At 33.1% G+C, this 20,664-nt stretch overlaps 1 long non-coding RNA gene and 1 pseudogene across 1 annotated transcript; both read right to left on the bottom strand.

The window, feature by feature from the left end:
- Window positions 1-1,095: 1,095 nt before the first annotated feature.
- Window positions 1,096-9,305, bottom strand: LOC139901778 (receptor-like protein kinase FERONIA; annotated as a pseudogene).
- Window positions 9,306-15,934: 6,629 nt separating this feature from the next.
- Window positions 15,935-18,661, bottom strand: LOC139898217 (uncharacterized). Its single transcript, XR_011776917.1, has 3 exons — window positions 16,548-18,661; window positions 16,190-16,348; window positions 15,935-16,105 (listed from the first exon to the last, which is right to left on the bottom strand). It is a non-coding gene; the product is annotated as an uncharacterized lncRNA (long non-coding RNA).
- Window positions 18,662-20,664: the final 2,003 nt, after the last annotated feature.

Raw genomic sequence — 20,664 nt, 5'->3', positions numbered from 1 at the left:
CATGTATTATCCCTGTAAAGATTTCGTGAACCTTGGCATATATTGTGATACGGACGTAAATATGTATACATGGCTTGGATAACAGTTAATGAAATCAAGTGACTAACACAATTGGAACGTGTGATGAAGGAGTTGCCAAAGTCCCATGATGTCAGTCTAGTCCATGCGTGCATCTACATGTTCTCCTTAATATTAGGCTAGTGGATTAGTTAGTATTAGTGGTTACCAGTAACTTTCAATTCTAATAGTAGTAGTTTTATTTACTAGTTATAACCGTAGTCTATGCACTATAAATATGTAATTCATTTGTGGTGATTATTATGATGAATGAAATATTGGTTTAGTCCAAAGTCTCTTTTCCAAAACTCTATTTTCTTTGGAGATTAGCCATCTCGAATCGGCTTCTATCCTCGGAGTTAACGGTTGACTCGAATAAACCGTATCATATTGGGTCGAAATACTTTATATAAAAAGTGTTCACATTATTCAATAACGAATCCAGATTATTGTTCATACCCTAATTTTTAGCATATATATTCTCTAGTTCGGTATTCCCACCACCATACTACGCCATTTCTACATGTTAATTAATTGGTGTTTTGTTTACATATGCAATGAAGATGAGTTTGAAATATATACCAGAACTACCTCCATTAGAGACGAGGTAAAACATTCTACCAAATACTTTTTTGCCTGCAGCTTGCAACGAACGATTTGTTTTGTCTTGTATGGTAATCAAAGACTCGAGCCTTAGACCATTCGTAACGGTAGGGGGCGTGGGTTGGGGGCGTGAGTTGCTTTTTGATGACTAGGACGTGTGAGTTGTTTTTGTGGAGCAGTGGTTGTGTGGGTTTTTGGTGTGGGTTGTGAGTATTGTGATGAGGTGTTAAAATATAATTGGGTTAAATATTAAAAAGGGGTATAAAATAATATTTTAAATTAATAAAAAAGAAAAGAAAAAAATGTTGCCCAATCGAATCCTCCCACCCGCGTCTCCTCCTCCCGTCGCCATCCCACGCACCACCCCCACGCCACCACCGCCGCCCCCTGCCACTCCCCGCTACCTCCTTCCTCCCCGCGTGGCCGGTTGCCACATCACCCCTCACGGCGTGGCTCCACTCCCGTTACAAGTCGTCTTACAACAACCTCAGCCATGGTAGGGCGTTGTTTCGGATTGTTGTGCAAACATCTTTCAACTATCCCAGCGAACTCCTTCAAACATTTTGGAGATATTTGACCCTTTAATTCTAAATCAATTATAGATTTAGAGTTACCTTCTTTAATGAAGTCTTGAGCCCATGTTGCTAAGCCCCATTGTTCCTCATCAAGAGTTTTATCCACCGCTCGTTTACGGCACAACACTTCCAACAATACCACTCCAAAAGCGTACACATCAGACTTTCTAGTCAGCCTTCCGGTTGTGAAATAATTTGGATCAAGATACCCAAAAGTTCCTTTAACAAGGGTTGTTAAAATATTAGTGCAATCTAATTAAATGGATTCTATTGTCACAAGATATATCTTGTAGAGATTGTGCATATCTCTTATATATCTTGTATTTAATTTAATATAGATATTGTGTATATCTCTTATAGATCTTGTATTTAATAAAGAGATTGTCCATATCTCTTTTATTAAAGCTAGTTTGTCATTTACTCTTGTAATCTAGTATAAATACTAGAGAAATTATCATGGTGAAAGAATAAGAAAATTCAACCCAATACAGGTCTAGTTTTCAATTGTTTCATACGTGTTTGTTTAGTTAACTTTCATTCTAGCAAGTTATTTATTATTTTATGGTATCAAGAGCTTGGTTATAAGTTTAGTCCTAAGTTAAACTTTGGTTGCAATTACTCAAAGTGTAAACTAGTTTCTTGCTAATCATAAATGGAAGTCTCAAATGTAAACAATGGAGGTATGTTCAATGGTATGGAAAGACTTGTAGGCAACAACTACAAGTATTGGAAGATGTGTATGAAAGCTTATCTCCAAGGTCAAGACCTATGAGAACTTGTGGCCGGAAGTGATGTCATAATTCCCGTAGAAACTCTCGAGCAAGGCGAGTCACGAAGAAAATGGAAGATCAAGTGTGGGAAGACTCTCTTTGCATTGAGGACATCAATTAGCAAAGAGTTCATAGAACACGTTCGTGATCTTAACTCGCCAAAGGAGGTTTGGGATACTCTTGAGAAACTCTTTACCAAAAAGAATACCGCATGGTTGCAATTCTTGGAAAATGAGTTAGCAATCTCAAGACAAGAAGGTATGTCAATTTCTGAATATTTCTTACGAGTCAAAACTCTCTGTTCTGAAATTTCAGAGATTGATACAAACGAGAAAATCAGTGAATCTCGATTGCGAAGATATTTAATTCGCGGTTTGAAGAAAGAGTACGTTCCGTTCATAACCTCCATTCAGGGGTGGGCTACTCAACCTTCGGTTGAAGAATTGAAGAATTTACTCTCTAATCAAGAAGCTTTGGTCAAGCAAATGGTCAAAGGATTTGAAAATGATGCGGTATTGTTTTCAAAAGGGAAGAACTTCAAGAAAGGTTCTTCTAGCAAAGAAAAAGAAGAAGAGGAAACTAGTTACAAAAGTAACTATGAGAAGAAACCTCCCACATGTTACAAGTGCGGGAAGGTTGGTCAACATCAAAAGATATTGTCGTTCTAAAGTCACAAAAGCAAACGTGGCTTGTTCAAGCAACGATGATGACGAAGTCAAATGGGAGCAATGTTTTACCGTTGATACGGTTGTTAAGAAGAATCAATGGATTATTGATTCGGGTTGCTCTCATCATGTGACCGGTGATGGAACTATTCTTCATGACGTTAGAGATCACAATCAAAATCGAGTTGTAATCACGGCCGACAACTCAAGTCATCCAGTTAAAAAGGAAGGTAGTGCTATTCTCGACGTTAATAATAATACTTTTACTTTGGAAGATGTTTATCTTGTTCCTAAATTGACCAAGAATCTAGTTTCGGTACCTCAAATTACCGAATCTGGAAAACATGTTCTTTTTGGTCCAACGGATGTGAAAGTCTTTGAGAATGTCAAGGAGATTGTGGGTGATGTTCTTTTCACGGGAGAAAAGAAAGGTTCTTTGTTTGTGTTGTCCGCAGGTGAGGCTTATGTGAAGAAAACAAGTCAAACCGATAACGGAGCTATTTGGCATGCTAGACTAGGCCATGTGGGATATAAAATGTTGTAAAAGATATTCTCACATAAGCTAGTTGATGGGATTCCTCAATTAAAGAATGTTCGTGAGGAAGTAATATGCCAAGGATGTCAATATGGAAAGTCACACCGACTTCTATATAAAAAGTTGATAATGCTAAAATCGAACATATATTTCATAGCATTATCCCTCAAGAAAGACAAGCTTTTAGTTGCAATTCTTCTATTTACAAGTGATATTCGTTTAAATAATAAAAGGTGAAGACAAAAGACAAATTCGATGAATTGAAGATGCAAATGACCAAAAAGCTCAAAAGTACAAAGTACAATCAAAGTGGTTTAATTTAATGATGAGAAACGTCTCAAAATTACAAAAGTACAAGTTGCAAAATGAAAAGTACAAGATATTAAATAGTACGAAAGGACGTTCGAAAATCCGGAACAGGGACCAGAGTCAACTCTCAACGCTCGACGCAACGGACTAAAAATTACAAGTCAACTATACACATAAATATAATATAATATATAAATAATTCTTAAAATTATATATATATATATATATATATATATATATATATATATATATATATATTATATATATAAAAACCGTCGGAAAACTAGGAGACAAAGAATTGTGAGCTGGATCCTACCTCCATGCGATCGCATGGCCTGGAGGCCTAATTCCCATGCGATCGCATGGCCTACTTTTTCTCGCCACATTCCTATAAAAGGCAGTCTGGTGCTCGAGCTTAATATACCATTCATCAATCTCTCTCTTACAATATATATATATATATATATATATATATATATATATATATATATATATATATATATATATATATATATATATATTAATTTATAATTTTAATTTTAATTTAAATAATAATAAGGGTATGTTAGCGAATGTTGTAAGTGTGTAAGTCGAAATTCTGTCCGTGTAACGCTACGCTATTATTAATCATTGTAAGTTATGTTCAACCTTTTTAAATTAATGTCTCGTAGCTAAGTTATTATTATGCTTATTTAAGCCAAAGTAATCGTGATGTTGGGCTAAAATATTAAGACGGGGTAATTGGGCTTTGTACCATAATTGAGGTTTGGACAAAAGACCGACACTTGTAGAAATTAGACTATGGGTTATTAATGAGCTTTTGTTTAATTGAATGATAGTTCGTTAATTTAATATAAAAATTACAATTAGACGTACCTATAAATAACCACATACACTCGATCGGACACGATGGGCGGGATATTTATAAGTACTAATAATCGTTCATTTAACCGGACACGGGAATGGATTAATAGTTAATGGACTTATTAAAACAAGGGTGAATTACATACAAGGAAAATTGGTGTAATTATAGTTTAAGTCCCCAATTAGTTGGAATATTTGACTTCGGATATAAGAATAATTTGACGAGGACACTCGCACTTTATATTTATGACTGACGGACTGTTATGGACAAAAATTAGATGGACATATCGAATAATCCAGGACAAAGGACAATTAACCCATGGTAATAAATTAAAATCAACACGTCAAACATCATGATTACGGAAGTTTAAATAAGCATAATTCCTTTATTTTATATCTCATCGCATTTTTATTTACTGTCATTTTATTTAATTGCACTTTTAATTATCGTACTTTTTAATTATCGCAATTTTATTTATTGTCATTTTATTTATCGCATTTTAATTTATCGCACTTTAATTATTGTCATTTACTTTACGCTTTAAATTAAGTTATTTTTATTTTTAATATTTTACATTAGGTTTTAACTGCGACTAAAGTTTTAAAATTGACAAACCGGTCATCAAACGGTAAAAACCCCCTTTTATAATAATAATACTACTTATATATATATTTATATATTTACAAATATAGTTCTAAAAATATAGCGTTAAACTTGGCTAGCTCCCTGTGGAACGAACCAGACTTACTAACACTACTGTACGATTAGGTACACTGCCTATAAGTGTTGTAGCAAGGTTTAGGTATATCCACTTTATAAATAAATAAATAACTTATGTAAAATTGTATCGTATTTAATAGTATTTCGTAGCAAAAATATAACTATTTCGTATACACCTCTACGCACATCAAAAGTCAACAAATCAAAAACAAGGTTTGCTTGACTTAATTCATATGGACTTGATGGGGCCAACAAAAACACCAAGTTATAGCGGTCATCGCTATGTAATGGTGTTAATTGATGATTATTCTCGGTTTACTTGGGTGAAATTCCTAAAGGAGAAAAGTGAAGCCTTATCAAAGTTCATAGAGTTCAAAGAAGCAGTAGAATCAGAATTTGGGAGAAAGGTAAAAGCTCTTAGAAGTGATAATGGTGGAGAATTCATGTAAAATGATTTCTTTACTTATTGTAAAACAAATTGTATTTCTCGCCAAATGACTTGTCTGGATACTCCACAACAAAATGGGGTTTTAGAAAGAAAGATTACTTACCTTGTTTCAATATGCTTATCTTGGTTACATGATAAAGGGTTGCCTAGGGAGCTATGGGCGGAAGCACTTCAATGTGCTTGTCATGTGTCTAATCGGTTACCATTATGGCCAGGTACACAAAAATCATCTTTTGAGCTAGCTTATGGTCAAAAGCCAAATGTAAGCTATTTTAGGGTGTTTAGTTCTATTTGTTATGTTCATGTTCCAAAAGCTAACCGAACCAAACTTGACCCCAAAGCTCAAAAGTGTATTTTTGTTGGTTATGATTCTCACAGGAAAGGTTGGAGGTGTATGGATCAAGAAACAAAGAAGTTTACCACTTCAAGAGATGTGGTATTTGATGAAGTGTCTTCTCAATTTTCTGAATCAAGCAAAAATGGTGAAGAAAATAGAGATTACAAATTTATGTTTCCTAGCTTCGACACTCAAAAAGAAAGTGAGAATGATGGTGTTTCTAAAACTCAAGAAGAGACACCTAGTGAAGAAGTACCAACTCAAGTTAGAAGGTCAACAAGAGAAAAGAGACAACTAAGACATCTAAGTGACTATGAGGTGAACACAGTCACAACTTGTTTCTTTTCAGGTGGCTTAACCGAAGAACCAACATGTTATGAAGAAGCTAAACATTCTCTGGATTTGAGAAAAGCAATGCAAGAGGAGATTGATGCATTGGAAAAGAATGAAACTTGGGAGCTTGTCAAGAAACCGGAAGCATGTAAACCGGTTACTTGCAAATGGGTCTACCGTTTGAAGAAGAACTCGGATGGAACCATTAATAGGTTCAAGGCTCGGTTGGTGACTCGTAGCTTTTGTCAAAGTTATGGGCTTGATTATGAGGAAACTTTTAGCCCCGTGGCTAAAAAGGTAACGGTGAGAACAATAATCTCACTAGCGGCTTACAAAGGGTGGAAATTGTGGCAACTTGATGTAAAGAATGCTTTTCTATATAGATTGCTTGATCGCGAGGTGTTCATGGAAAAACCTATTGGGTTCATTTCAAATCAATTTCCAGAATATGTGTGCCAGTTAAAGAAAGCTCTTTATGGCTTGAAACAAGCTCTGAGAGCTTGGTATGGTAAGGTTGCACAATACCTTGTCTTTTGTGGTTTTAAGATTTCTGATGCAGATTCTAGTTTGTTTGTAAAGAAAGAATCAGGTTTCCATGTTTTGGTGTTATTATATGTTGATGACATGATTATCACAAGAGGAAACAAGTCAGAAATCTCTCGTTTAAGTGACGATCTTTCGGTTCGTTTTGAAATGAAGAATCTGGGGGAGATTGGATGTTTTCTTGGCTTGGAAGTTGATAAATTAGAAAACGGATACTTTATCTCTCAAAGGGGTTATGCAAGAAGTCTCTTGGAACGTTTCAACATGGGGGAGTCAAAGCATATGACTACTCCAATAGAACCAAACCTCAAAATGAAGAAAGATCAAGGAAAAGAGCTCAAGGATGTGAAGTTGTTCCGATAAATGGTTGGGAGTTTGATCTATCTAACCATCACAAGGCCGGAAATTGCTTACTCGGTTGGCATTTTTTCACAATTTATGCAATGTCCAACTAATGTTCATCTTGATGCAGCAAAAAGGATCCTTCGTTATGTGAAATGATCAATAAGCCACGGCTTGTGGTATAAGAAGTGTGATAATGTTTTGTTAAATGGTTTCGTGAATGCAGATTGGATGGGAGACGCAAATGATCGCCATTCAACTTCAGGTTACTGTTTTAACATGGGTTCCACTGTTATTTCATGGTGTAGCAAGAAGCAAGATGTTGTTGCTTTGTCTAGCACGGAAGCGGAATACATAGCTGCAACAATGGCGGCTCAAGAATGTACTTGGTTAAGAAAATTGATTGGTGACATACTTGAAAATGTAGATTATGTTGTCAAATTGAAATGTGACAACGAAAGTGCAATCAAGCTTGCTTCGAATCCTGTGTTTCATGCCCGTACTAAGCATATAGAAATGAGATATCATTTTATTCGTGAAAAGGTTCTTAGCGGGGAAATCGAGCTAGCAAACGTAAGGACAAATGCTCAAGTAGCCGACATCTTTACTAAAGCTCTAATGAAAACCAAGTTCATGGAATTTCAAGAAACGTTGGGGATTATTGATCGAGAATTTGCACTAAGGGGGAGTGTTAAAATATTAGTGCAATCTAATTAAATGGATTCTATTGTCACAAGATATATCTTGTAGAGATTGTGCATATCTGTTATATATCTTGTATTTAATTTAATATAGAGATTGTGTATATCTCTTATAGATCTTGTATTTAATAAATAGATTGTCCATATCTCTTTTATTAAAGTTTGTTTGTCATTTACTCTTGTAATGTAGTATAAATACTAGAGAAATTATCATGGTGAAAGAATAAGAAAATTCAACCCAATACATGTCTAGTTTCCAATTGTTTCATACGTGTTTGTTTACTTAACTTTTATTCTAGCAAGTTATTTATTATTTTAAGGGTGTTCACATAAGTGGATGTTTGGCTCGTTGGGCCTATTTTAGACAACCCAAAGTCTGAAATTTTTGCTACCTAAGTTTCATCTAACAAAATATTAGAGCTTTTTACGTCACGATGAATCACACCAAATTCAATCCCGGTACCAGTGTGAAAGTAGTGTAACCCACGACCCGCACCTATGCATATTTTTAGACGTTGAATCCAAGAAAGAGGGGTACCTAGTTTATGGAGATGATCTTCAAGTGTACCATTGGGAATATATTCATATGCAAGAATCATCTCTTTTTCATAGTTACAATAACCGATCAAAGTTACTAAAATACAGTGACGCAACTTGGAAAGCATCTCAACTTCTGCCCCAGAACTCTGTTTCCCCCTGATTGGACATGGAATCCAACCGTTTAATGGCAGAAACGACGTGACCCGATCCATTGAAAACGTTACCTTTGTATACTTTTCCAAAGCCCCCCTTCCCAACTACTAATGCTTCGTCAAAATTTTCTGTTGCTGCAAGAATTTCGTTAAATTCAAAGTAACAACATTGTTGTGACAGTTGCACGGAGGAGGAAGAGGTGGACGTTGAGGGCCCACATTTGTTACCCTTGCTAGTATCAAGAAACGTAATTGTTGATGAAGTAGATGTAAAAATTATATTAAGTTTGATATTAATGAATAATGGAGATGGTCATCTGATAAAATGATGATCTTGGTGGACAGAGATGCATCTCAACATGACTTTGACTAAGGGCATGTTTACTTTTTTTACTATTAAGTCCTAAATGGATATAGATGAACATAGGGATAATGAAAGGCAATATGTAGTAAGGGGAGAATGAAAATGCTTGTTTACTTTTATCTTGAATTAATAGCCTGAATAACATCTAATGACCATTTTATCCTTAAAAACTACTACAACAAAATACAAGAAATCTTTTCGTGAAATTGTTAATGAGGGCATAGGTAAATTTCACATGAGCTTTGTTAGATGTTTCTTTCCATTTTACTATTCTAAAAAACAGGTTCGATATGCTTATAAAGAAACATAAATAAAAGTAATAATAATTAAAAATAAATAACACAAATTGAGAATATCACATGTAATTCTCACAAATGGATAACAGCACAACCATAAACTTCTCTACATGGAAAGAAGGATATATTATCTTCATTTGTTTCACCCATTGATCAACGGCGACATCCACAACAAGCCCTTTTATTATTTACAACTACCAGATCTGAGAGTAGGACAGTGACGGTGATTTTTGTGGTGAAGCCGATGCAGCTACGCCGGTGACGGTGATGGTGCTCGGAGGAATTTTCTGATTTGGGTTTTCATATAACTAGCTTCAATTTAAAGATTTGCTTTTGTTTTTATAAGGAAGATGAAGAAAAAAAAGGAAAACGAGAGGATTGGGGCAAATCTGGGAAATATGACAGCTATATGTGGACAACATAGGTTTTTGGAATGAGCCATACAGCCCTTTGGTCAGTTGGGATTAATCAATAAGGTCCAAGTAAACAATCAAATATGCTGACCGAATAATCCCTCCACTCAATTAATCTCATTAAGTCACAAGTAAACAGGCCCTAAGTCTACAATTATATTAAACTAGTTTAGTCAAAGCAGAAATCGTATCTATACTACTAGTATATTATAAAAAGGAGTTGATGTTGACGTCATTATGTGCTTTTAAGAGGGAAGTGATATCTACACAACTATTTTTTACACATACACAACTAAATATGCTTTACAGTGTTGTACTGTACAACACTGTAAAACATGTTTGGTTGTGTATATGTAAAAAATGATTGTGTACATATCATCACCCTAAAGAGTTGTAACATGTTAGTTTTGATGATGTAATATTTAAAATTAAAAAAATTAAAAAAATCCTCTTCTTTATATTTAATTTAATACTTCTGTATTTATATTTATTATATTGTAATTTTAATTTTATAGAGTCCCATTTCAATCTGCATACTTTTTACTTTTTTCATGTAAGCATTTACCATATTAACTAATGAAATGACCCGTGAAATTACGGGTTTGTTTAAACGAAACAATTTAATAATATGTTTTACGTATTAAGTGAACGTAAATGCTAAAGTCATTTAGTTTAATGACCCGTGGAACCACATAGTCCGACTAAGAAACTCGTCAGCTAAACATTTCATCAAACACCTAAAATGCATATTAAATAATCCACATCCAATCATAAGAGATAATATTGGTTGTTATTTTTCTTTTTAAAGTGTAAATTAAAATATAAATTTATAATTGGTTTTCTTCTTCCTATCTTTTATACCTTCTCGTACTCAATTTAAAATAATTAATTAAAATAATTCAAAATTATTTAATTTTAATAATTAAAATAATTATTAATAAGATTTAATAATAATAATTAACTAATAAGATTTAATTTTAATTCAAAATTATTTAGATTAATGACATCACCCATCGTGCTTAGATTTTTTTTTCTTTTAAATTTTTTCACAAAGGAATTAGTCTAATAATGAAATCATAATTATAAAATTTTAATATTAACTATAGATAGATTTCCGAGGCACTTTTGAGACTAGAGGTAAATTTTGAAATTTAAATCCATCTATTATCAAGGGACCTCTCTATCATTACCCTTTTACCAATACTCCTACCATTTATCGAGGAAAAATTGTTTAAAAATGTACTAAATTTTTATTATATAATAGGTAAACTTCACGTCACTTCAATTTCAAAAATACATTTTTCCTCCCTCATGATTGTTAGATATTGTACTATTTGTTTTTACAAGACAAAATTTCATTATTTGTACCTCACAAATCTAAACTTCATCCACAAATCTCTTCTCGTCTCTTCTTCCTTAATCCACGAACCTCTAACCCTTTTCTGTCTATACTACTCCATATATCATACGGAGTATTTGCTAACAAAATCAAAGTCAAGCCTCCGCACCACCGCCGCAAGTTGTCTTCCTTCTACTCTTTCCTTCACGTCTTGTTTTAGTAGAAATAAATGGGTTCTTAATTAGGGTAAATAAAACTTATAAAAGTATATCTGAAATGGGTGTTTAAATATATACAGACTCGTTATTCGTCATCTGGGTTCGTCACCATCGTCATCTGGGTTCGTCACATCGTCATCTGGATTCGTAACCATCATCATCTGGGTTTGTCCCCATCGTCATATGGGTTCGTCACCATCGTCATCTGGATTCGTCACCATCTTTAACTGGATTCGATTCGTGATTCGTGATTCGTACTTCAGTTTATCACCAGATTCGTGTTTCAAACACTCTGCATATGTTTTGGTTTTATTTAATTTGGATTTCGAATTTAGGGCTTTAATGGTTAGCGATGTATAGTGGTGATGGAAGAGGGAAACGGGACCAAACGTTTGATGGTCCATATGTTTTTGATTTGATAAACTAATAAAGAATCAAATTTGAATTGCTATTTGTTTCTTTGAATAATTTGCATATATCCCGTGATAGCATACTGTCCAGATTCTCATCTTTGCATATTGTTTACTTATATCATACGGAGTACAAAATATTTTTTTTTTCCATTTTCCAAAAAAAAAAATAGAAATAGAAGAAGAAAACAAATGAGAAAACATCTGGTACATTGTAAATGCACCTTCAAAATTAATCAAAAAAAAAATCAATTCTATAAATACACTAAATCCCATAGTTGGTGTACTATTTATGAATAGTATCCCAACGCATGCTTTAAAGACTTGTACATTATGTCTAAAATGTTGTGCTCACAAGGATACTACTAAGAGCACTGAGAGTGGTGACTGAGGTCACTTGGCATATCAGACCTGACTTGCTAAGTCAGAAAAAAAGGGGAGTGGTGACCTCTGTCAGTTGGGCATGTCAGTTTATATTTTGATTATTATTTTTATGATTTTAAATATAACATAAATGAATATAATTATAAAAATTAACATAAATAGAAATAACTTCCATTAAAATAAAAATAAAACATTACAATTCCTAAAAAAAAAAAATTACAATTTCTAAAAAAAAAAAACAATACAATTCCTATTTATTAAGAACAAATACGAAACGATTCAATTTCCACTTTGAAGCTTGGCCCGAATCGCCGCTTTCTTCGCTTGAAGAACCAATGCATCTTCTTCATCCATTCCCGCGGTAGACATTTGTAGTATTTTTAAATCAAAGTAACTAGTCATTGTATCAAAAGTGCCGCTTGCACTTTCATCAAACGAGGATCTTGCGGAAGCGGCGGAGCTCGAATACGTCTTTTGTGATTTTGATTTTCTTGATTTTCCGGGAGGTCGTGGTGTTGCATCCTCCCCATATAACTCCGCATTTGGATTCTCTTCCGGTTCTTCCGGTTCCTCATCTAGATCACAATCATCCAAACTAATACAATCACGTTTGGTTGTTTTAAGTGGAGTCGGGTTGTTCCACTTTTGCTTGTCTTTTAGGAATCCCCAAGCTAGGTAATTGTTAAACTTCTTAAACGTCTCCACCTTGTATTGTGCATCACAACGTTCTTTGAAATTGACATCACCCTCGCCACTACGTGGAACTCGTTTGAAACGACTCACGATTCCACCATACTTTCTGCAACATTCATTCATTTTTGTCCATTTGGAGGTCAACATATCCTTTGTTCTTTTGTAAGGTGGACCCCTAGAATGGTACTCATTCATAACCACGTTCCAAAACGAAGATGATTTTTGATCAATGCCTTGGTTTGGATCTTCAGAAGCCGCAATCCACGATTGAGCTAAACGTAGCTCATCTTCGGGTTCCCACAAGTACTCAGTTCGTCTTCTAGGTTGAGACGAATCGACCGCAACTTCTTTTCCTTTAGCCTTTGCTCTCGACTTGCGTTTTGGTGTTTGTGGCGTTTGTTGTGTTTGTTGAACTTGTGCTTGTTGTGTTTGTGGAACTTGTGATTGTTGTTGTTGTTGATGTTGCCACAACATAAACGCTTGAATTTGCTCGGGAGACATTTGTGGAAATGATTGTTGTGAATTGGCAAAATTTGAAAAACCGAGATTACCCTCACCACCACCACTAGCGAACCTTGAGCCGATCCGGGTGAATAGGGTGAGAGTGGACTCCATTGTGGATGATAATAATTTGACATTTTTTTTTTTGTGAATGAGATTTGTGTTTGTGTTTGTGTTTGTGTTTGTGTTTGTGTATGTGTTGTATATATATAAAGTAAAAAAGAAAAAAAAACAGAAAAAGTGGCCAACGGCTATGTATCCGTTGTGTTTTTTTTTTATTATTATTCAACGTAAAACATTTTCCTCCGTCGCCACCGCGACTGACCTGACCGGGACGTATCAAACTGACGGGGTCGGGGAGTGGGGTGACATGCGACGAGCCAGGAAAGGAGCTTGGGGACGGGCTCCACTTCCACTGCTCTAACTCCCCCATTTCCTCTTTTTTTTTTTTTTTTTTTTTTTTTTTTTTTTTTTTTAAATTTTTGTTTTATTTTTAAGTTATCAACCAATCAAAACTAAAGTTAAAACATCACAACATTAAAATACCCCTCGTATTTGAATCTATTATTATACTTTGATTTTATACAACTGATTCTACTACTATTTACTTTCATCCTGATCACCACTTTTATTATTCTCTTTTCTAGAGTAATAAACTATCAATTATATTACTTATATAAAATTTAAAAATATTTTAATTTAATTAAAGAAAAGTAAATTATACAAGGATTAAAATTTGTTAGCAATATCATTTTTAGTTTTGACTGCTACAGACTTTTTAATTTTAGTTTGAGCATCTTAGATTTGAAGAAGTTATAGTTAAGGAAGCAAATATATTACGATTATTATGCACATTAAACCGATCGAAACTCAATACAACATGTGTTTAACAAAACTATTCATTATCGTAATTCCGACTACTCTGCAGCGAAGCGCGGATACCGATTGATGGAAAGTGGCGAACTTACATAAATGAATACATACAATGGAATGGTGAATTTTGTGTTCTAGGGGAATTATAGTATTTTAAATTTAGTGGAATTTTTAGAAAGAAGGAGAAATAAGTTAGGGTTTTCAAAATTAGGGTTCTTGTAATTTTTATGATGAAGATGAATATGTGAGTGGAAAAGATTGAAGGTAGGACTATTCGTGTAAAAAATAAACATTAGTGGCAAAGGTGCAATATTGACAAACATGAAGGATTAATCACGTAACTTTTTCTAAATATTGACCTGATACCTTCTTTACAAGTTAATTAATACAATAGAACAATTTAAATAGTTGAATGCATACAATAAAATATTTGAAAATTAAATGCATACAATAAGAATTGGTGAAAGTTCAATGCATTTTCAAATTTTTTTCCCATTTATTAATACCACTACTATGGACAGGCACCCCCTCCAAATTCATATGGTAATAGCTTCTTATTCTTCCTACTCCCTATTTCCTAATTCCTCTTTCATTTGGTTAATGATTTGTACATTATTGATTATGCTATCGATCTGTACATGATTTTCATTTCTTTTTTCGGTCTCAATTGATCCATATTTTTCTATGATGATGGTAAGTTATTAGAAAAATGAATATGGGTGATACAAGCCATTTGATTTATAGGTTGCATATTCAACATATATGCAGGCAAGGCATTGTTGACATCAAAGAAATGAAATGAGATACTGTAGGCAAACTACTGTGGTTTTTGTTTAAGTCAAATTAGTAAATTTGTATAATAAGCCAAAATGGTGTGTTTCTATATACTACAGCATATAGTTTATAAACGTGTATCATCGTTGTACATGTTTCATAAGTTATCAATGGATTTTTGATGCTTTTTTTAGGAAAAAAAAAACATTTCATTTATGGATATTTTAGGTGGATATCTAAGCGTTTACAGGTAAAAGTTTTAAATGAGAAGTTGATTCTTATTAAATGAAACACATGTAACGTGCTCGATGAAATGACTCAAAGCAATTTTAATTCATGATCACTTTTACACACTTTAAGACGATTTAGTATATTACAATTACCCTTAACAAACTAAAAAACACCGGACTTTTGCCCGTTTTACCAAAAACACGTTTTGCAAACGCCATCACCAAAAAATTACAAACCACCCCTAAAACAATGCCACAAGTGACAACTTTTTAGGGGTACAAATTGTAAATTTTTTAATTTATTTGTTACATAATAATTTTGATTTTCAATATCTGTTTTTGATCATTTCTATGAAATATATAGTTACACGTCACTAGCCCTTTTGTATTTATTTTCTATTTTGAGCCACTTAGTAATGTTTGAGAAAATATTTGTATCAACTACCCTTTGTGATGCAATTTTCTTAGTACTTTTTTTTTGAAAATATTGTGTATGTATTATATATATCACAACCCGTGAATTTATGGGTGACTACATTAGTAAGATGTATATTACGGAATAATATCAATGTTTTTGTTTATGTGTCCTCATCCAATATATTTAAAACTAGATTTTAAGAGTCCGTGCGTTGCACGGCAGCTCTAAAAATTAGTTTTCGTAATTGCCACTATTTGTACAACATTTTTTGTTGTTGATAGCAGTTAATGACAAACAATATAAGAGCCCGTAAATTGCACGACACCTCGACAATCAAAGCCCTCCCGATTATCCAAACAATTTACCAGAACAATATTATATCCATAATTTATAAACCTAACTATTAGTCTTAGTATATAAATCGACGACATGTGAACAATTACAGTACCACACAAATGAACTTCACAAGCATAAACCTTAGATGTTAATATTGACACTCAAATCACACAAAATGAGCTCATGTTGATGATCAAAAGTAACACCAACATGTGATTTCATATTACAATGATAATAATTTATGTACAAAGGAAGTAAGAAACTCTATGTCATCCTATCATTGGCTAACGAATCATTCGATCTTTGATTTAACTAACAAAACATGGTAAAATTAAAGTTACACAACGATTACTCACCTCACCTATCAAAGAATATAAATGCATATTACTTTAATAACCAATAATCATTTAATTTAACTTTGTAGAAGACTGTAGAAAAAACATACTTGATGGATTGGAGGATGGTTGCACTTTTTGATGCCATCAAATGCTTTCCACAATCTGATAAAACATTATCTCAGGCAAGTTAGCCATAACCATTCTGAACCCAGATTCAAAACAGTTTCACCTTGAGCGCAAAGTTAATCATGATGGATTTATTGTTGCTGTTCAAAAAAAAAAAAAAAATTCTGATGAGTTTATCTCTTGAATCCTAGAAAGAGCTGCTTCCAATGTCTGTGTACATATGAATTTAATAAACGATTTATGAAACATAACAAAAACTTGAAGAAATGCAATAATAAGTAAAAAAAATTGGAGTAAATCACATATCTTAGTTGAAAACCTAAAGTAAAATCAACATACAAATCCATCCTCATAGATATCAATGAGCTGGTAGTCAGTACGGTTGACATGAGGGATCTGCACGCGGATATTAAAGAAAGACATGTTAATACAACATAAATAACGTACAAAAAAAAAAAAGAAACAAAATGACAGTAAAATAAGAGTGGCTTACATCAGAGTTATGTGATGAGGGTAGAATATCTTCAAGCTATAAAATGAGGTTCTAATAAAAAAACATACCATGAGAGAAATCAAATCTAAATTTTTCTGGAAGAGCAATGGATCATTTCTGATCGACATGAGTCCCTAGTAGTTCCTGGCTTCCTGCAGTTAAATTTCAATATTAGGAATACAAAATCATTTACCAGTAGTAAAAGTCATTTTACTACCAAGGAAATAACTCGAATAAGATATTGAAAGAACTTACATTTTGAGGTTCGAGAGTTGGATGATAATGTTTTTAGTGATGGACGAATCAAATAATAATGAAACGCACATTCATGTTGTATATACAATTGAACTTCGAATACTGAACTGTGGAGACCCGAGTCATATATACATTCAAAAAATAAATTATACAATTTCTACACTATGAACTCCCTGTTAGATTGCTATCTATCAAGTAACTTCTTTTCTCAGTTAAAAAAAAAACATCAAGTTTTGATTATTTAAGAAATTGCACCTTATCTTACGCGTTGACCAACAGTGCTTTTACCAAAAAAAACATGAGAAAAGTCCCGGTCTAAATCATTAGGAACCACGGCCACGTAACCATCGTAGTCTTGTTAACAAACTTCAGTCAATCGTAAAGATTATTATTCATATGATCAACATTAAAGATTAGTCGAGTGTTGATCGAAGAGGTTAAATCATGACAAAATATTAACCAATAGTTTTAGGTCAACCAATTACAATGTTGTTAACTCTTAAGGAAAAAATTTATTAAAAGAAAATATAAGAATTCAATTGACATTCCAAGACTTTTTGACCCGTACACTTCACCAAACATCAATCATCATATATATCAGTTACTCCATCAAGAATAGATTCAATATAAATTTCAGTAATTTCAAATACAACTTTCTAAAATTTGTACTAAATCTAACATCTGCATTGGATCATAATTATATAAAGTAGTCTTTGTTGTTGTTTTTGGTTTTTTTCCACGAAAAGGCTCGGTTATAGTTAGCTTTCAGGCTTTGTTTTCTGTTTTCGAGCTTTTTTGTGGGGTTCCTGTTGTATCTTGGTTTGTTTCTATAAATGTTTTCGTTCTTTTGCCAAAAAAATAAAAATAAAAAATTTATAAAGTAGTGAGTAATATAGTATACTCATATAACATACATCCAAATCCTGATCGTCAGCCTATATCTATACTAACATATTTTAATAACCTATATTTAGATTTCATCGTGATAACATGGATTTTATAATCATTTTTTTATCTGTTAAGTGTGGTTGTATAAAAATTAAATAAGTAACTATTTATAAAGAATATGAATTGTGTGTGGGTTGACGCAAACCCAACGAATTTAACCAACGCTACCCGTTTTAACCCATGGTATCATCTACCCGTTTGACCCGTTACATAATCTGCTGAGTTGCAGCTGCCTATAACTTACAATTGTGTCAAAATGAAGTTGTGGTCATCATGTACATATACATAAACTGAACATAGCCAAAAGACAAATAAATGTAGATATGTATTGAAATTGTATATATTAGTAGTCTTTTCAAATTTCATCAAATATTTTAGCCAAACAATTAGATAAACAGCACAATTAATAATTAAACTGAAAAGGTCGAATTCAAAGGTTTGTAACTTGATTGGTTAATACTTAACCACTTTTAAACCAAACATTCAGGGGCAGCATTTTAGTTAAAACGATGGAGATAAATTTGAGTGATTACCTGATGAATAATCAAACTTGTAAAAGTGAGGGTTGTTTGAACTGTTTGATCAAATCTCAAAATCATTCTTTATTCGATTTTGAAACCTGAATGATATATAGCTCTAACATACTTGCAGCTTTTATATATTCATTCAAGCAATTAATCAAACACTTGGTGTGCAAACAAAATTTATCATTCAATAATAAATGCGTATAACTCAAACGTACCTTATTAAAACTCAAACCACAACATCTTAATTCAGAAAAATCAACCATTTTAATCCAGCCATCGATAATCCAACAGTTATTGTAAACACATCTGCAATTGAACTGTTCAATAGAAGATCAAAAATTCAAAATCATTCGTTCAAGCATTTGGTGTGAATTAGGTTTCAATGATTCCGTATTTTAGTACCTGATAACAACAGTTGATTTCAATTACTGATGGAAGATGGGCGGTTGTTTAGGTTACGTGATCTGGATTGTGAAAATATGAAACATAGCAAACACCACTGGAATTGTTACAACCACCACAAACCTCCGATTTTTTCAGTCTCCGTAACAATGAAATTTATCTTCGTCTTCATCACACCGGCTTAAACACCGGAGAAACTTCTGGCGGTTTCGAAGAATCTGGTGTTAGTACACAAAGTTTATACGGTTTTGTAGAGAATAACGCAACAGATTTATTGGTGATAGTGACGTCCTCTATTACGGCGGCATGAGGGCACGATCGTCGGTGGAAATGATGTGGGTTTTTTTTTCAATTGTGAAGAGAAAGAGATAGAGAGTATGATCTGTATTCTAATTGTGAGGTGAACTAATCCGGCAATTTACTGGGCCACGTGGCATTTTTATGCAATTAACAGTATTAATTATGATTAAATATTGGATTAACACGTGTCAGCCCTCATTAGCAAGTAGGACAACATGTTTTATAAGGAGTAGAGAAGATAGAGACAGAGATAGAGATGTATATATTATGTTTCACTCTTTTTATGTTATGTGTTTTATGTCAGCACATCAAATTCTTCATTAGTATCTATCTATCTATCTATCTATTCTTAATAATACTTGTGAATTTTGTATACATTCTTATATTATTGATTATTTAATAATTAATAATTGGTTAAAGCTATAAATACGTCTTATAGTTTCACTTATATTCCAATGTAGGCTATATATACCTCAAAAATATCAGTGTAGGTCACATACTTTCAAAATTGTGCTAATATGAACGCACTGAACCGGATAAAAAAACGAGCTGACGTTGCATCTTTGTGGAGAATGACGTTAGTGATACTTCGGAATAAACCATTTTTTATATAGCTTACATCGGAACAAAAATGAAAGTATATGACCTATTTTTAGCCACATAAAATAAACAAAAAATGTTAAATCATTGACTTTACAGGTTCAGCAGGTAACCGGTTACCAATAGCCTACATTAGAACACTTTTTGAAAATATGTGACTTACACTAGTATTTTGGTGATTTATTAGGTATATAGCCTATATTGTAACAAAAGTGAAAGTATAAGACGTATTTATATCTTTACTTTAATAATTATACGTGTATTTTCACATATATTAATGCATTCAATTCAATTATCTCAACTAGCAATGAATATAATTTCATTATATATATGTTACCATGAATTTACATGAACAATACTAAGTTTTTTAAGTCCAGTGACAATGATTTATATAGACTATAGACCAACTTAATTAGATGGCTTTTTCTGATCAATTTCATTGGTTAGTGAAATTTACAAAATCTTTTAGTTGATTTTTTTCAAATGACATGACACAGCATCGTTTTCAACTGCCTAGCTTGAATATATACCATGTAAAATCAGTATTTCATATATTTAATATTTTTAAAATAAAATGATAACACACTTGTTGATTGGCTTGCTTAATTGATAAAATCAGCCAACTTGACAAGATGTGGCAATACTTCTAGAAAATGCCCGATCACGTTTGTGTTCGCGTGATCATATCGATCTGTTTCTCCTACCACACTGGATTTTCCCAGTGAACATTAATAGTAGCCCTCATCTGAATCGAAAACTTTAAAATTAGTACACCAGGAATCGATGGGGGCGGGGTTATTATCGATGCATCGGCATAGTGGAAACGACAGATGATCGCAACGGGTGGTTTAGTCTCCCTCGGGTGATCCCGAACGTTGTCCAAAAAAAAATAAACTTTAAATGTTAAGTACATTGTAAGATACAACATGCA

This window comes from Rutidosis leptorrhynchoides, chromosome 3 (genome assembly GCF_046630445.1).
Source record: "Rutidosis leptorrhynchoides isolate AG116_Rl617_1_P2 chromosome 3, CSIRO_AGI_Rlap_v1, whole genome shotgun sequence".
In the NCBI taxonomy this organism is placed as follows: domain Eukaryota; kingdom Viridiplantae; phylum Streptophyta; class Magnoliopsida; order Asterales; family Asteraceae; genus Rutidosis; species Rutidosis leptorrhynchoides.
Note: the sequence above shows the minus strand (reverse complement) of the source record. Positions and strands in the feature narration are given on the sequence as shown.